This window comes from Dicentrarchus labrax, unplaced genomic scaffold, assembly GCF_905237075.1.
Source record: "Dicentrarchus labrax unplaced genomic scaffold, dlabrax2021, whole genome shotgun sequence".
NCBI classification, from domain to species: Eukaryota; Metazoa; Chordata; class Actinopteri; family Moronidae; genus Dicentrarchus; species Dicentrarchus labrax.
Window position 1 is genome coordinate 14,571,860 of NW_026136717.1, and position 16,808 is coordinate 14,588,667.

The following is a 16,808-nucleotide window of genomic DNA, read 5'->3' on the forward strand; positions in this document are numbered from 1 at the left end:
CAGCCTGGGCCTGCCTTTGTAGACTACATCCTTCAGAGGATATGGTCCCAGACAAACTTGTTGCTGTTGGATGTCACCCAGAGATCTGTCCCTCTGCCGTGGACAGCCAGCTTCCTTGTGATCTGGAATTGGACAATAGTGGGGTTTAAGATTATGCATTTCTTCTATTACAGCAAGTGTATGTAGATTTATTACACAGCACACATCATTAATCATTAACTGCATGTGTAATGTTATCACTGACAACAATAATGAGAGAGAATATATTACATACATGGAAATCTATTACACAGTCAGATTATTTATTACCTTTTTGAGTCCGTCGTTGAGATGGGACCAAATGTGGAGGTGATGGTGGCTTTAACTTGGTCCTGCCATACAAGGACAGCAGTCACCGACTGGTGGGGACGTTGATGGACTCCGGGGGCTCCTGGCAGACCACTGGGAAGAGGCTGGTCCACAAAGTGTGTGATATATTTTTTCAATTTGTCAGAGTTGTACATTGGGTCCTTGTTTCTCTAACCAAGTTTATTAATATACATGAAGTCATCTGGTTAGTTATGAAGAAAACGTCCCTGGGTGGGCTTGAACCACCAACCTTTCGGTTAACAGCCGAACGCGCTAACCAATTGCGCCACAGAGACATCTGTGTTACAGTATCAACAGGGTTAACTCAAAGCTTGCAGCCCAACCCATCTGTATTTACTACTACTTTTATGAGTTGAGTTGAATAATATGGTAGAAACTTATGACATTTTGATTTGACCTGATTGTTCCACAGAAACGACTGTGGTTTGCTGTTGAAGGGGTGTGGCCTTGATCTTGGGCTGGATAATATGGTAGACACTTTTTATCTCTTTTTTACTTCTCAATATATTCATTAAATGCTGAGATTATTTTCTGGTTATCTAGAAAAAAGTGATTTATGTAGATGCTCATGGTGTGTATTTTCTTGAATCTTGAAGCTCCACCCACCTGTATATAATATTTACTTTTAGAAATCAGTCGAATATGGTATGAACTTTAATTATGGCAGTTTGAATTGAATCTTCATATGTAGGATCATTACAGACTACAGCGTAGTTGTAAGCAGAGATATTAAGCACTTTTAATTCCACCTGTAATGGATCGCTAACTGATTTCAAAGACAATCCTCTATTGACATCAAAGCTTTATAATGTACATGATGTTAATTAGTTAGTTATGAAGAAAACGTCCCTGGGTGGGCTTGAACCACCAACCTTTCGGTTAACAGCCGAACGCGCTAACCGATTGCGCCACAGAGACCACTGTGAGCTTGTTTTGAGAGGGCGTGGCCTCAATTTTGAAGCCCCACCCACCTTACATTTACTGTCTACTTCTAGAAATCAGTCGAGTAATATGGTAGAAACTTTAATTATGGCATTTTTAATTGAGTCTTCATATGTAGTTTCAAATTACTAAATGGATCATTACAGATTTTAAGCATTTATTACTCCACCTGTTACGGATCCCTAACTGATTCTATAGATAATCCTCTATTGACAGTATAACCCTGCTGTAAACTCGATCATCTATCATATCTCTAAAATCCGTCGTAGTGGCAAAGAAAAGTTTACAGACTGGGAATCTTGTACCTTGGTATAGATTGTAACATGTATTATGTATAGTTTCTCTTCTTGAAAGCTTTACTTTTTGGGTCTTTTTCCTGAATTTTGAGTTATAATGCCGCTAACATAACAACATTGATGATGAGTCCTGTGGACATTGCAACACTGCCATAACCATTGTAGAGGAGCTCTTTTCCTGTAAGCCCTACTCTTCGTTATGGACACAAGCTTCGTATTTTACATGACGTTAATTGATTAATTATGAAGAAAACGTCCCTGGGTGGGCTTGAACCACCAACCTTTCGGTTAACAGCCGAACGCGCTAACCGATTGCGCCACAGAGACCGCTGTGATCAGCTGTTGAGGGGGCGTGGCCTTGATCTTTAAGCCCCACCCACCTGTAAAATGTTGACGAGAATATTTTTTGTTGTCTGGAAAAAAGCAAAAGCTGATTTATGTCGACACTGGTGGCGTGTATTTTTTCCAGCAATTGCAATCAAGCTTTCAACTGACGTGGGTAATCATTTCAGATACATGACCATACTGATGATGAACTCTGCTCTCGCTGTAACACTGCCTTCACAGTAGGGATGCACCGATCCACATTTTTTCACTTCCGATCCGATCCCGATACCTGAATTTGGATATCGGCCGATACCGATACTATTCCGATACCAGAGCTCTGTTTGCTTTAATATTATTATTATCATTATTGTTGATTTTATATGAGGCTGAAATAAACTCCTCTCAACAGGCAAGTATGATATGTACGTATGTATGCATGTATGTCCCAAAAGGCAACTTGAGGTAAGTATAAGGTCAGAAAAGGAAGTCAGAAAAACAGGAAATCCTGTCAAGGGTTTCAAATTTAAAATTTATTATCATGTCAATATTTGTTAAATTCTTGAAATAAAAGAAAAGTGCAATAAGTGTAAACATCTTACACACGCACACACACACACGAACACACACACACACACATGCATGCCGCCCACACACACACACACACGGTAATCCCTTTAGCTTTCAGGTTGTCTGCCTGGAGTTTAACTTGTTTTTGGAATGACTCTAGAAGTGATTCCTGACAGCTTGCCTAAAAAATCCTCGTGCTGTTTCGTGTGGTGCTTTTTAAAATGTTTGATTGTGTTCGTAGTGTTGTACGACGCAAGGGAGCTTCCGCATCTCTGAATTACGGCTTTGCAAACATTGCATTTTGCTGTCTTGCTCTGCGGTGTTTGCAGTGTAAAGTATTTCCACACAATGCTATCCTGCTAGCTGGCTGCAAACTGTGGAAGGGATTTCCTGAGCGGAGGCGTTTCTCATAACTCTGTGTCTCATTGAGCTGCGCCTCCGTTCGGAAATCCATTCCAAAGTTTGCAGCCAGCTAGCAGACTGGCCGGCAGGAATCACTTGTGGAGTCATTTCAGCAGACAACGTTAAAACGCAGACATGGCTCATGGATATCGGATATCTGCGCAGGTTGGATCGGGAAATTCCGATACGTGAATTACGCTGGTATCGGTCCCGATACCGATACTGGATCGGATTGGCCCCATCTCTACTTCACAGTTATACGTTTGCACTTTGTTTCTGAAGCCTTACCTCTCATTAAGGACACAAGCTTTATAATTTACATGATGTTAATTGATTAATTATGAAGAAAACGTCCCTGGGTGGGCTTGAACCACCAACCTTTCGGTTAACAGCCGAACGCGCTAACCGATTGCGCCACAGAGACCACTGTGATCAGTGGTTGAGGGGGCGTGGCCTATATCTCGAAGCCCCACCCACCTGTGTTTACTATTTTTGTCTAAAAGTCAGGCTGAATGATATGGTAGAAACTTTACTTATGGCATTTTGAATTGAGTATTCAAATGCAGTTAGCAATTACTAAATGGATCATTACAGACTACAGTGTAGTTGTAAGCAGAGATTTTAAGTGTTAAAAAGTGTTAAACTCCAATCCGATCTCAGCGTTTGGTCAAGACCAAGGCATTTTTTAACTAATCGGAATTGTTGAGCTTTATTGATCCGATCTGATCTTTTGTTTTACGTCAGTTATCACTCAGCTGTTTTTATACACAAAGCATTCATGCACGGTGCAGCCATCGCAAAAGATGTACAGATAACGGACATAAACACTCAACAGAATACAGACAGTTAATTCAGGTAACTCAGGTAAAGGCTGTATCGAAGCACCAAACACTGGAGAGAGAATCTCCCTCCAGGCAGCGACAAGGCCAAAAGGATTACAGAGGGTTTGTCAAGCATATACATTGGATTGATTTTAGCAACTTCAATGTACTTTACGTGTGCACTGTGGACTGGAGGCTATGATCTAAAAGAAATTACAAGTATCGAATCAGGACATCGGTATCCGCAGATGCTCAATATTAAATTACTCGGATTGGGGCTAAAACACCTTAATCAGGACGTCCCTATTTATTACTCCACCTGTTATGGATCTGTAACTGATTTTACAGATGATCTATTGACAGTTTAACAAGCTGTACACTCAATCATCATCTCTATAATCCACTGTACAGTGGCAAAGAAAGGTTAACAGACCAGAATGTAATTATTTAAATTCAATGTCTGAATCCTCTTTGGAAATGTGCATTATGTATAGTTTCTCTTCATAAATGTTTTACATTTTTGGTGTTTTTCCTGCCTTTCATACATTTAGAGCAATAATGCTGCTAATGCAGATTTCCTGATCTATTTATATATAATTTTTTTTTGACATCTGGAAAACGTGGACACTAATTTAAGCATACATAAAAGCTAATGGAGTGTGATTTTTTTATTAAACTGTCAATTTTACTCTGGGTATTGATGTTGATGAATGATCATCAATATATTCATTAAATGTTTATGAGATTATTTCTTGTTATCTGGAAAAAGCAAAAGCTGACTTATGTAGATACCCATGGTGGGTACTTTTAAAAGAAAAAAATTGCAACCAAACTTTCATTTTTTAAACAAGACCATAACAATACTGATGATGAGTTCTGTTCACATAACAAAACTGGCATCACAGACGTTTGATCTTTATTTTTTTAAGTCATAACCCTCATTATGGACGCCAGCTTACAGAGTTACATGATGTTACGATGAAGAAAACGTCCCTGGGTGGGCTTGAACCACCAACCTTTCGGTTAACAGCCGAACGCGCTAACCGATTGCGCCACAGAGACAACTGTGGAGTAGTATTTAGGAGGTGTGGACTCGATCTTTAAGCCCCACCTACCTGTATTATGTAAAGTCAGGCTGAATGATATGGTAGAAACTTTAATCATGGCATTTTGAATTAAGTGTTCATATGCAGTTAGCAATCACTAAATGGATTATTACAGACTACAGGGTAGCTGTAAGCAGAGATTTTAACATTTATTACTTCACCTGTTATCGATCCCTAACTGATTTTACAGACAGATAATGATCTACCGACAGTATAACACAGCTGTAAGATCGATCATCAATCATCTCTCTTAAATCCGTCATAGTGGCAAAAAAGAGTTAACAGACCGGGAATCTTGTACCTTGGCTTAATTATTTAAATTCAATGGCTGAATCCTCTTTGGAAATGTGTATTATGTATAGTTTCTCTTCGTAAATATTTTACCTTTTTGGTCTGTTTCCTCACCTGAATTTTCTAAGTTTAGAATTGTGTGTATTGTGTCCTTTTTTGGACAATCTGGCTGGTTACTCTGCTCTGTTCTGAAGAGTGGGCTAAAAAGTTCTGCCATGGCTGACTTCTTTGGTGGAGGGGAAGATACTGCTTCAAACTGTGCCTCATCATTTTGTCCCATAGATTTCAAGATCATTGTTTTCAGTGGTAAGATCATAGAAACTGATGGGGCTGTTGCTGATGCTGGGACACTGTAGTGTGGTTCAAGCACCTTTAATAAATACTTGAAGCCGGGCTCCTCTACTACGGCATATGGGCGCATAGATGTTGATATGTATATACGCCAATTGCTTCTGTGATGTTTTTGGCCCTGTCAGTGTTAATGTCAAGAGGTGGCTTAAAAGCAGCGGGGATAAGTTGTTGCACCAAAGACCTTTTTTTCCTCGCACCAGTGACAGATATGTCGGGGTAAGGCTGCTCAATTAATCGAAATTTTATCATGATTACGATTTTGGGGCCAAGCAATCTCAAAACTAATAAAATCGGGGGGAAACGATATATTTTTTTAAATTTTCTGTTGTGCAACGTTGTATAGAAAAAAGCTGTTTCCCAATTCAGGGGCTGACACAGCCACAGTCTGCGTATTTCGTGCATGCGTATATCGTCCCTCCCCCACAGCATGCACAGCACGAGTCATGCGCTCAGTATACTCGCCGTTCCCGACCTGTCGTGCGACAATGTGAAGCCCCGGAACGCTGTAACTATTTATACTTGCGCTGGTGGTCGCGACACTAGTTGCAGTCTTCTTCTGTCACGTTGTTTTCGTTTGAACAGGTAACGCAGAGACTTACAAATGTTTATGGGGAAAGGAAAGTGTAACTGAGGACTTCCTTGCAAAGTCTTTTTGACAAATGTCCACTAAATGCAGCATGTTTCTGAAGTTTAAAAAAAGAATTGTTTGAATAATCGTGATTTCAATTTTGACCCAAATAATCGTGATTATGATTTTTTCCATAATCGAGCAGCCCTATGTCGGGGTGATGCCGTCTTATTTGGGTTAGCATGTTTGAGGTGTTGCCAGCAACATACCGCACCTCCGTGAAACATCGCCGGCAGAAAGTCTTTGTCCGGTCCACCCCTCGCATTCCATCACCATTATATTGTACTGGGAAGCCAAAGTGCTCCCAAACAGCTGATTTAAATGAAGCCGGCGGCTCCTCCAACTCCACACTTTCCATCACTTTTCTTCTTCGTCCTCTTTTGTAACTACTTTTTCTTCTGTAATGACTGTTTCTGGCAGCTTTTAGGCTCATTACCGCCACCTGGATTAAAGTGAGGACTCAACTTTTTTTTAAACTCACTCAGACGTATTTGTCGTATGACTGCATGCACCGAACCGTGACGCCCGTACCGTGACGGTCGGGACGAATACCGTTACACCCCTATTCATTATGTATAGTTTCTCTTCGTAAATATTTTACAATATATTCATTTAACGTTGATGAGATTTTTTTCTTCTTATCTGGAAAAACATGAAAGCTGATTTATGAAGATGCTCATGGTGTGTACATTTTTTCAATTGCAATTCAATGATTTTGGATTAGACCATAACACTACTGATGATGAGTTCTGTTCACATAACAATACTGGCATCACTGTTATACGTTTGATCTTTTTTTTTTTTTTAAGCCTTAACCCTCATTATGATGTTACAATGAAGAAAACGTCCCTGGGTGGGCTTGAACCACCAACCTTTCGGTTAACAGCCGAACGCGCTAACCGATTGCGCCACAGAGACCACTGTGGTATTGTATTGAGGGGGCGTGGCCTATATCCTTAAGCCCCACCCACCTTACATTTATTATTTCCTTCTAGAAATCAGGCTAAATAATATGGTTGAAACTTGAATTATGGCATTTTGAATTGAAATTGCACTCAAACTTTAAATGTACTTGTTTTGGATAGACGGACGTAACACCACTGATGAGTCCTGTTCACATTGCAACATCGACATCAATGTTATAAATGTGCTCTTTGTTTATTTTTTGAAGCCTTATCTTTCATTATGGACGTCAGCTTACTAATTTACATGATTTAAACTGGTTAGATAAGACGAACACGTCCCTGGGTGGGCTTGAACCACCAACCTTTCGGTTAACAGCCGAACGCGCTAACCGATTGCGCCACAGAGACATCTGTGAGAAAGGATTGAGGGGCGTGGCCTCGACCTTTAAGCTCCACCCACCTGTAAAATGTTGACAAAAATATTTTTTGTTATCTGGAATAAAGCAAAAGCTGATTTATGTAGACACTGGTGGCATGTGTTTTTTCCCCCAATTGCAATCAAGCTTTCAACTGACATGCATAATCATTTTTGATACAAGACCATACTGATGATGAACCCTGCTCTCACTGCCTTCACAGTTATATGTTTGCACTTTGTTTCTGAAGCCTTACCTCTCATTAAGGACACAAACTTTGTAATTTACATGATGTTAATTGGTTAGTTATGAAGAAAACGTCCCTGGGTGGGCTTGAACCACCAACCTTTCGGTTAACAGCCGAACGCGCTAACCAATTGCGCCACAGAGACCTCTGTGAGAAGGCATTGAGGGGCGTGGCCTCGACCTTTAAGCTCCACCCACCTATATTTACTATCTACTTCTCGAAGTCAGTCGAGTAATATGGTAGAAACTATAGCATTTTGAATTGAGTCTTCATATGCCGTTAGCAGTTACTAAATGGATCATAACAAACTACAGCGTAGTTTTAAGCAGAGATTTTAAACACTTATTACGGATCCCTAACTGATTTTACAGATTCAATGCCTGAATCCTCTTTGGGAATGTGTATTATTTATAGTTTCTCTACTTGAAAGCTTTACTTTTTGGGTCTGTTTCCTGAATTTTGAGTTATAATGCTGCTAACATAACATCTGGATGATGAGTCCTGTTGACATTGCAACACTGCCATCACCATTGTAGAGGAGCTCTTTTCCTGTAAGCCCTACCTCTCATTATGGATTCAAGCTCTATAATTTATGTGCTGTTAATTGGTTGGTTATGAAGAAAACATCCATGGGTGGGCTTGAACCACAATTTGGTTAACAGCCGAACGCGCTAACCGATTGCGTCACAGAGACCACTGTCATCTGGTATTGGGGGGGGGGCCTTGAAGCTCCACCCACCTGTGGCAAAGAAAAGCTTACAGACCATGAATTTGGTAATTTGGGTCAATTAATTTTAATTCCTTAATCCTTCTTTGCAAACGTGTATTATGTATAGTCTCTCTTCTTAAACGTTTTACCTGTTTGGTCTATTTCCTGCATTAACAGTTATAATGCTGCTAACGCAAATTTCCTGGATTTATCTAGATTTAAAACATGTGAACAGATTTATACATACTTACAGAAGCTACTGAAGTGTTTTTGTTCATTATTAAACTGTCAGTTCCAAATATGCTCTGACTTTTGATGTAATTGTTTTGGATACAAGACCAAGATGGTCACAATGGTGGCAAACTTCCGTAATGGACCGTAATTTTTGAACGGCAAGTCTCAGATACCTGGATTCTGTGGGTCAAGACGTATCTATTCATATAAGCAACAGGCATTTACATTAAGATTGATTTTCCCCCATTTTCAATTTTGCCCAAATCCGGTATTTGTTTGCCGGAAAAGTAACTTTTTCAGATATTTTACTTACAAATGTTTATGGGGAAAGGAAAGTGTAACTGATGACTTCCTTGCAAAGTCTTTTTGACAAATGTCCACTAAATGCAGCATGTTTCTGAAGTTTAAAAAAAGAATTGTTTGAATAATTGTGATTTAAATTTTGACCCAAATAATCGTGATTATGATTTTTTCCATAATCGAGCAGCCCTATGTCGGGGTGATGCCGTCTTATGTGGGTTAGCATGTTTGAGGTGTTGCCAGCAACATACCGCACCTCCGTGAAACATCGCCGGCAGAAAGTCTTTGTCCGGTCCACCCCTCGCATTCCATCACCATTATATTGTACTGGGAAGCCAAAGTGCTCCCAAACAGCTGATTTAAATGAAGCCGGCGGCTCCTCCAACTCCACACTTTCCATCACTTTTCTTCTTCGTCCTCTTTTGTAACTACTTTTCTTCTGTAATGACTGTTTCTGGCAGCTTTTAGGCTCATTACCGCCACCTGGATTAAAGTGAGGACTCAACTTTTTTTTAAACTCACTCAGACGTATTTGTCGTATGACTGCATGCACCGAACCGTGACGCCCGTACCGTGACGGTTCGGGACGAATACCGTTACACCCCTATTCATTATGTATAGTTTCTCTTCGTAAATATTTTACAATATATTCATTTAACGTTGATGAGATTTTTTTCTTCTTATCTGGAAAAACATGAAAGCTAATTTATGAAGATGCTCATGGTGTGTACATTTTTTCAATTGCAATTCAATGATTTTGGATTAGACCATAACACTACTGATGATGAGTTCTGTTCACATAACAATACTGGCATCACTGTTATACGTTTGATCTTTTTTTTTTTTAAGCCTTAACCCTCATAATGATGTTACAATGAAGAAAACGTCCCTGGGTGGGCTTGAACCACCAACCTTTCGGTTAACAGCCGAACGCGCTAACCGATTGCGCCACAGAGACCACTGTGGTATTGTATTGAGGGGGCGTGGCCTATATCCTTAAGCCCCACCCACCTTACATTTATTATTTCCTTCTAGAAATCAGGCTAAATAATATGGTTGAAACTTGAATTATGGCATTTTGAATTGAAATTGCACTCAAACTTTAAACGTACTTGTTTTGGATAGACGGACGTAACACCACTGATGAGTCCTGTTCACATTGCAACATCGACATCAATGTTATAAATGTGCTCTTTGTTTATTTTTTGAAGCCTTATCTTTCATTATGGACGTCAGCTTACTAATTTACATGATTTAAACTGGTTAGATAAGACGAACACGTCCCTGGGTGGGCTTGAACCACCAACCTTTCGGTTAACAGCCGAACGCGCTAACCGATTGCGCCACAGAGACATCTGTGAGAAAGGATTGAGGGGCGTGGCCTCGACCTTTAAGCTCCACCCACCTGTAAAATGTTGACAAAAATATTTTTTGTTATCTGGAATAAAGCAAAAGCTGATTTATGTAGACACTGGTGGTATGTGTTTTTTCCCCCAATTGCAATCAAGCTTTCAACTGACATGCATAATCATTTTTGATACAAGACCATACTGATGATGAACCCTGCTCTCACTGCCTTCACAGTTATATGTTTGCACTTTGTTTCTGAAGCCTTACCTCTCATTAAGGACACAAGCTTTGTAATTTACATGATGTTAATTGGTTAGTTATGAAGAAAACGTCCCTGGGTGGGCTTGAACCACCAACCTTTCGGTTAACAGCCGAACGCGCTAACCAATTGCGCCACAGAGACCTCTGTGAGAAGGCATTGAGGGGCGTGGCCTCGACCTTTAAGCTCCACCCACCTATATTTACTATCTACTTCTCGAAGTCAGTCGAGTAATATGGTAGAAACTATAGCATTTTGAATTGAGTCTTCATATGCCGTTAGCAGTTACTAAATGGATCATAACAAACTACAGCGTAGTTTTAAGCAGAGATTTTAAACACTTATTACGGATCCCTAACTGATTTTACAGATTCAATGCCTGAATCCTCTTTGGGAATGTGTATTATTTATAGTTTCTCTACTTGAAAGCTTTACTTTTTGGGTCTGTTTCCTGAATTTTGAGTTATAATGCTGCTAACATAACACCTGGATGATGAGTCCTGTTGACATTGCAACACTGCCATCACCATTGTAGAGGAGCTCTTTTCCTGTAAGCCCTACCTCTCATTATGGATTCAAGCTCTATAATTTATGTGCTGTTAATTGGTTGGTTATGAAGAAAACATCCATGGGTGGGCTTGAACCACAATTTGGTTAACAGCCGAACGCGCTAACCGATTGCGTCACAGAGACCACTGTCATCTGGTATTGGGGGGGGGGCCTTGAAGCTCCACCCACCTGTGGCAAAGAAAAGCTTACAGACCATGAATTTGGTAATTTGGGTCAATTAATTTTAATTCCTTAATCCTTCTTTGCAAACGTGTATTATGTATAGTCTCTCTTCTTAAACGTTTTACCTGTTTGGTCTATTTCCTGCATTAACAGTTATAATGCTGCTAACGCAAATTTCCTGGATTTATCTAGATTTAAAACATGTGAACAGATTTATACATACTTACAGAAGCTACTGAAGTGTTTTTGTTCATTATTAAACTGTCAGTTCCAAATATGCTCTGACTTTTGATGTAATTGTTTTGGATACAAGACCAAGATGGTCACAATGGTGGCAAACTTCCGTAATGGACCGTAATTTTTGAACGGCAAGTCTCAGATACCTGGATTCTGTGGGTCAAGACGTATCTATTCATATAAGCAACAGGCATTTACATTAAGATTGATTTTCCCCCATTTTCAATTTTGCCCAAATCCGGTATTTGTTTGCCGGAAAAAGTAACTTTTTCAGATATTTTACTTACAAATGTTTATGGGGAAAGGAAAGTGTAACTGATGACTTCCTTGCAAAGTCTTTTTGACAAATGTCCACTAAATGCAGCATGTTTCTGAAGTTTAAAAAAGAATTGTTTGAATAATTGTGATTTAAATTTTGACCCAAATAATCGTGATTATGATTTTTTCCATAATCGAGCAGCCCTATGTCGGGGTGATGCCGTCTTATGTGGGTTAGCATGTTTGAGGTGTTGCCAGCAACATACCGCACCTCCGTGAAACATCGCCGGCAGAAAGTCTTTGTCCGGTCCACCCCTCGCATTCCATCACCATTATATTGTACTGGGAAGCCAAAGTGCTCCCAAACAGCTGATTTAAATGAAGCCGGCGGCTCCTCCAACTCCACACTTTCCATCACTTTTCTTCTTCGTCCTCTTTTGTAACTACTTTTTCTTCTGTAATGACTGTTTCTGGCAGCTTTTAGGCTCATTACCGCCACCTGGATTAAAGTGAGGACTCAACTTTTTTTTAAACTCACTCAGACGTATTTGTCGTATGACTGCATGCACCGAACCGTGACGCCCGTACCGTGACGGTTCGGGACGACTACCGTTACACCCCTATTCATTATGTATAGTTTCTCTTCGTAAATATTTTACAATATATTCATTTAACGTTGATGAGATTTTTTTTCTTCTTATCTGGAAAAACATGAAAGCTGATTTATGAAGATGCTCATGGTGTGTACATTTTTTCAATTGCAATTCAATGATTTTGGATTAGACCATAACACTACTGATGATGAGTTCTGTTCACATAACAATACTGGCATCACTGTTATACGTTTGATCTTTTTTTTTTTTTAAGCCTTAACCCTCATAATGATGTTACAATGAAGAAAACGTCCCTGGGTGGGCTTGAACCACCAACCTTTCGGTTAACAGCCGAACGCGCTAACCGATTGCGCCACAGAGACCACTGTGGTCTTGTATTGAGGGGGCGTGGCCTATATCCTTAAGCCCCACCCACCTTACATTTATTATTTCCTTCTAGAAATCAGGCTAAATAATATGGTTGAAACTTGAATTATGGCATTTTGAATTGAAATTGCACTCAAACTTTAAATGTACTTGTTTTGGATAGACGGACGTAACACCACTGATGAGTCCTGTTCACATTGCAACATCGACATCAATGTTATAAATGTGCTCTTTGTTTATTTTTTGAAGCCTTATCTTTCATTATGGACGTCAGCTTACAAATTTACATGATTTTAATTGGTTAGATAAGACGAACACGTCCCTGGGTGGGCTTGAACCACCAACCTTTCGGTTAACAGCCGAACGCGCTAACCAATTGCGCCACAGAGACCGCTGTGAGAAGGCCTTGAGGGGCGTGGCCTCGGCCTTTAAGCTCCACCCACCTATATTTACTATCTACTTCTCGAAGTCAGTCGAGTAATATGGTAGAAACTATAGCATTTTGAATTGAGTCTTCATATGCCGTTAGCAGTTACTAAATGGATCATAACAAACTACAGCGTAGTTTTAAGCAGAGATTTTAAACACTTATTACGGATCCCTAACTGATTTTACAGATTCAATGCCTGAATCCTCTTTGGGAATGTGTATTATTTATAGTTTCTCTCCTTGAAAGCTTTACTTTTTGGGTCTGTTTCCTGAATTTTGTTTATAATGCTGCTAACATAACACCTGGATGATGAGTCCTGTTGACATTGCAACACTGCCATCGCCCTTGAAGCTCCACCCACCTGTGGCAAAGAAAAGCTTACAGACCATGAATTTGGTAAATTAATTTTAATTCCTTAATCCTTCTTTGCAAACGTGTATTATGTATAGTCTCTCTTCTTAAACGTTTTACCTGTTTGGTCTATTTCCTGCATTAACAGTTATAATGCTGCTAACCCAAATTTCCTGGATTTATCTAGATTTAAAACATGTGAACAGATTTATACATACTTACAGAAGCTACTGAAGTGTTTTTGTTCATAATTAAACTGTCAGTTCCAAATATGCTCTGACTTTTGATGTAATTGTTTTGGATACAAGACCAAGATGGTCACAATGGTGGCAAACTTCCATGATGGACCGTAATTTTTGAACGGCAAGTCTCAGATACCTGGATTCTGTGGGTCAAGACAAATCTATTCATATAAGCAACAGGCATTTACATTAAGACTGATTTTCCCCCATTTTCAATTTTGCCCAAATCCGGTTTTTGTTTGCCGGAAAATGTAACTTTTTCAGATATTTTATATTCCAGTTTGGCTATAGTTAGCCTTCAAGGTTTGCTGAAATGCTGTGACATATATTACAAAAAACGTTCTATCCCTTAAACACTTTGTGCTAATTCAACAAAATTTGCCGGACGTGTGTAAATATGATGTTTGAGTGACCATTACAAATTTGGTGCCATCTGCCCAATAGGTGGCGCTGTAGTGGCATCATCAAACTATAAAGGAAGTATTCATTGTGTGTACAAGTGTTCTTTGCATATCTCAAGAACCATTCATCCAACAGACTTCACACTCAGTGGGTGTATTGCTTATGACCAAAGGTAGTGAAGTTTCAAGTTTCAAGTCGTTCAGGTTTGTTTTGTCACACATTTTTCCTTTATTTCCACATACAATATAGTTGTTTGTTTCCCTTTACCTTTATGTGTTTAAAGAGCAAGTTCCTCACTTAACCAAGAAAGCCAATTCATCATTTTCTATTAGTATAAACAGCTATGCATGTATATGTTGCACTCTTGTATACCAACCCCAAAAATGCACAATACAGACGCCTTACGACACACACAATTTTCATATTTTAAACATAGAGGACAAAGTGACATCTGTCTCTGTGGCGCAATCGGTTAGCGCGTTCGGCTGTTAACCGAAAGGTTGGTGGTTCGAGCCCACCCAGGGACGGTTGCTTTTCTTTTCCTTTCCTCAACACAAAATTGGTCAGAAGACAAAGTACAGCCTCAACAGCCGTTAGGTAAACAGGGACAACGGGGGGGAGGGGAAGTTACAGGAACAACAGGGTGGGTGAAGATATGTGGACTTACAGCTTTGTTAGAAAACTGATCCTGCTGTTTTGTTTTGCTCACTCTCCTAATCTTTCCTAAACCTGGCAGATTCTTTGAAATATATCACTAACAATCAGACAACAACTCTTAAGAAAAGCCTAAAATCAGTTTCAAACTGCAGTCCTGAAGGTCTCATTTATAATCAAGTCCAGTTTCATTCCTCCTCGAAACTATGTCCCATTTCCTGTCAAATAAAAGCATGTTTCATTCGGGGGAAAATCACACAACAGAAGTGTGGGGGGGATTAGGACTTTCGCATTAGGATTACAGTGCACTAGGAAGAAAAGCTACTCGTCCCTGGGTGGGCTCGAACCACCAACCTTTCGGTTAACAGCCGAACGCGCTAACCGATTGCGCCACAGAGACAAGGTTGCCACATGGAGCACAGTGCAGGGTCTTTGTTCATGTGCTCTGCAGCAACGGGGGATGGGACATACACAAAAGAGAGACACGCACAATGACTGATGATGCAATGGGGGGCACACTCCTGCATCGCCCGGCTAGCTCAGTCGGTAGAGCATGAGACTCTTAATCTCAGGGTCGTGGGTTCGAGCCCCACGTTGGGCGTAACAGTTTTGTTATCCTGTCAAAACACTGCACAAGCACCAGCTAAACCCTTATTTATACATCTGCATTGAATCAACGCTGTGTGAGTGTGTAATTACATGTTGCAGAGACCACAACAACTGTGATTGGTCTGCTTGGTGTTTGTGTGCACTGGAACATTTATTACAAATAACAAGCAACCTGTCTTCTTCAAAAACTTTGAAAAAGTCCCACACAATCAACGCCATGTTGTCTGTTTTCAAATGTAAGCACGTTGTGCTGCATTCCCGGTGTGATGGTAATTCCCTGTTCCAACGTTTGCTAGTCGTTCTTTCGGCCTTTTTAAGTTCATGTTTCTATTGTTTAAGTGTAACGTGGAAAAATACTGTGGATATCAATTCAAGTCAGCAACTACCAAATTATGACCGAGTTAACATGTTCTTTCCGACATGAGGGGGTATTCTTGAATTTTCCCAGTCAGAAAAAGTTTTTCTGATTATGCCAACGTCACTTGAACGCCGAATTCACTGCAGGACATTCAGGCCTCACAACGAGAGCGGGGCACTGCCGTGTTGACAAAATGATATATGTTATCGGGGCTATTCATCATGATATCGGACTTATCGGAATGACGTAATAATTTCCTGTTATTGGCCCGATAACTATCGTGCACCCCTAGTTTCAAGTCTTTTTATCAACAGAATTGTGCTACCATTGACACATAAACCTCTGACGATGTGTCTGCTCTGTCTGAAAGTGCCTTTATGATTGCAACTGCTCGGTTAACAAAGGTAGTGCAGAAAAGACAGTAAGTGTAAACTAAAGGAAGAAGAAGTTAGGTAGAATCAATCAATCCTTCAGTTTACCACTGAATAGACAAAATGTATCCAGTAGTCCCGAAAGGTAATTCCCAATAAGATCAGGACGCTCTGACAATCCACCAAGAAACAGAAAAAAAAAAAAGTTGTGCGCCCAACGTGGGGCTCGAACCCACGACCCTGAGATTAAGAGTCTCATGCTCTACCGACTGAGCTAGCCGGGCTGATGGGAAACTTTGGAAAGTAGAGTTTAAATTGTGTACAACTCTCTTTAGACATATACAATTTTTAAAGTCATATACAACTACATTTTACTTCTTTTAAAAAAAAAGAATAATTTAAAAGTATATTATTAGCTGTACTTAGCTTCCTAGCTAATCTAAATGGCTTGTACTTGTAGTCCTCTACGGTGTCTACACTGACTCTCTGGATGGAAACAGGGGTCAGTGGAAGCTTGACCTTTCTCAGGTCCACAACCAGCTCCTTAGTCTTTGTCTCATTGAGCTGCAGATGGTTCTGCTCACACCATGTGACAAAGATACCCACCACAGTCCTATACTCTCATCACCCCTGCTGATACACCCCACCACAGCAGAGACATCAG

The 16,808-nt window shown here is 40.1% G+C and overlaps 17 non-coding genes across 17 annotated transcripts; 2 read left to right on the forward strand and 15 right to left on the reverse strand.

Moving 5' to 3' along the window:
- Positions 1-570: 570 nt before the first annotated feature.
- trnan-guu (transfer RNA asparagine (anticodon GUU)) lies at positions 571-644 on the reverse strand. Its single transcript has one exon. It is a non-coding gene; the product is annotated as a tRNA-Asn (tRNA).
- Positions 645-1,213: 569 nt separating this feature from the next.
- On the reverse strand, positions 1,214-1,287 carry trnan-guu (transfer RNA asparagine (anticodon GUU)). The gene has a single exon. It is a non-coding gene; the product is annotated as a tRNA-Asn (tRNA).
- Positions 1,288-1,860: 573 nt separating this feature from the next.
- Positions 1,861-1,934, reverse strand: trnan-guu (transfer RNA asparagine (anticodon GUU)). The gene has a single exon. It is a non-coding gene; the product is annotated as a tRNA-Asn (tRNA).
- Positions 1,935-3,253: 1,319 nt separating this feature from the next.
- trnan-guu (transfer RNA asparagine (anticodon GUU)) lies at positions 3,254-3,327 on the reverse strand. Its single transcript has one exon. It is a non-coding gene; the product is annotated as a tRNA-Asn (tRNA).
- A 1,385-nt stretch (positions 3,328-4,712) lies between these two features.
- Positions 4,713-4,786, reverse strand: trnan-guu (transfer RNA asparagine (anticodon GUU)). Its single transcript has one exon. It is a non-coding gene; the product is annotated as a tRNA-Asn (tRNA).
- Positions 4,787-6,944: 2,158 nt separating this feature from the next.
- On the reverse strand, positions 6,945-7,018 carry trnan-guu (transfer RNA asparagine (anticodon GUU)). Its single transcript has one exon. It is a non-coding gene; the product is annotated as a tRNA-Asn (tRNA).
- Positions 7,019-7,339: 321 nt separating this feature from the next.
- On the reverse strand, positions 7,340-7,413 carry trnan-guu (transfer RNA asparagine (anticodon GUU)). The gene has a single exon. It is a non-coding gene; the product is annotated as a tRNA-Asn (tRNA).
- Positions 7,414-7,739: 326 nt separating this feature from the next.
- On the reverse strand, positions 7,740-7,813 carry trnan-guu (transfer RNA asparagine (anticodon GUU)). Its single transcript has one exon. It is a non-coding gene; the product is annotated as a tRNA-Asn (tRNA).
- A 1,982-nt stretch (positions 7,814-9,795) lies between these two features.
- Positions 9,796-9,869, reverse strand: trnan-guu (transfer RNA asparagine (anticodon GUU)). The gene has a single exon. It is a non-coding gene; the product is annotated as a tRNA-Asn (tRNA).
- Positions 9,870-10,190: 321 nt separating this feature from the next.
- Positions 10,191-10,264, reverse strand: trnan-guu (transfer RNA asparagine (anticodon GUU)). Its single transcript has one exon. It is a non-coding gene; the product is annotated as a tRNA-Asn (tRNA).
- A 326-nt stretch (positions 10,265-10,590) lies between these two features.
- On the reverse strand, positions 10,591-10,664 carry trnan-guu (transfer RNA asparagine (anticodon GUU)). Its single transcript has one exon. It is a non-coding gene; the product is annotated as a tRNA-Asn (tRNA).
- Positions 10,665-12,649: 1,985 nt separating this feature from the next.
- trnan-guu (transfer RNA asparagine (anticodon GUU)) lies at positions 12,650-12,723 on the reverse strand. Its single transcript has one exon. It is a non-coding gene; the product is annotated as a tRNA-Asn (tRNA).
- A 321-nt stretch (positions 12,724-13,044) lies between these two features.
- Positions 13,045-13,118, reverse strand: trnan-guu (transfer RNA asparagine (anticodon GUU)). The gene has a single exon. It is a non-coding gene; the product is annotated as a tRNA-Asn (tRNA).
- A 1,487-nt stretch (positions 13,119-14,605) lies between these two features.
- On the forward strand, positions 14,606-14,679 carry trnan-guu (transfer RNA asparagine (anticodon GUU)). The gene has a single exon. It is a non-coding gene; the product is annotated as a tRNA-Asn (tRNA).
- Positions 14,680-15,132: 453 nt separating this feature from the next.
- trnan-guu (transfer RNA asparagine (anticodon GUU)) lies at positions 15,133-15,206 on the reverse strand. The gene has a single exon. It is a non-coding gene; the product is annotated as a tRNA-Asn (tRNA).
- A 128-nt stretch (positions 15,207-15,334) lies between these two features.
- trnak-cuu (transfer RNA lysine (anticodon CUU)) lies at positions 15,335-15,407 on the forward strand. Its single transcript has one exon. It is a non-coding gene; the product is annotated as a tRNA-Lys (tRNA).
- A 948-nt stretch (positions 15,408-16,355) lies between these two features.
- trnak-cuu (transfer RNA lysine (anticodon CUU)) lies at positions 16,356-16,428 on the reverse strand. The gene has a single exon. It is a non-coding gene; the product is annotated as a tRNA-Lys (tRNA).
- Between the last annotated feature and the right edge of the window lie 380 nt (positions 16,429-16,808).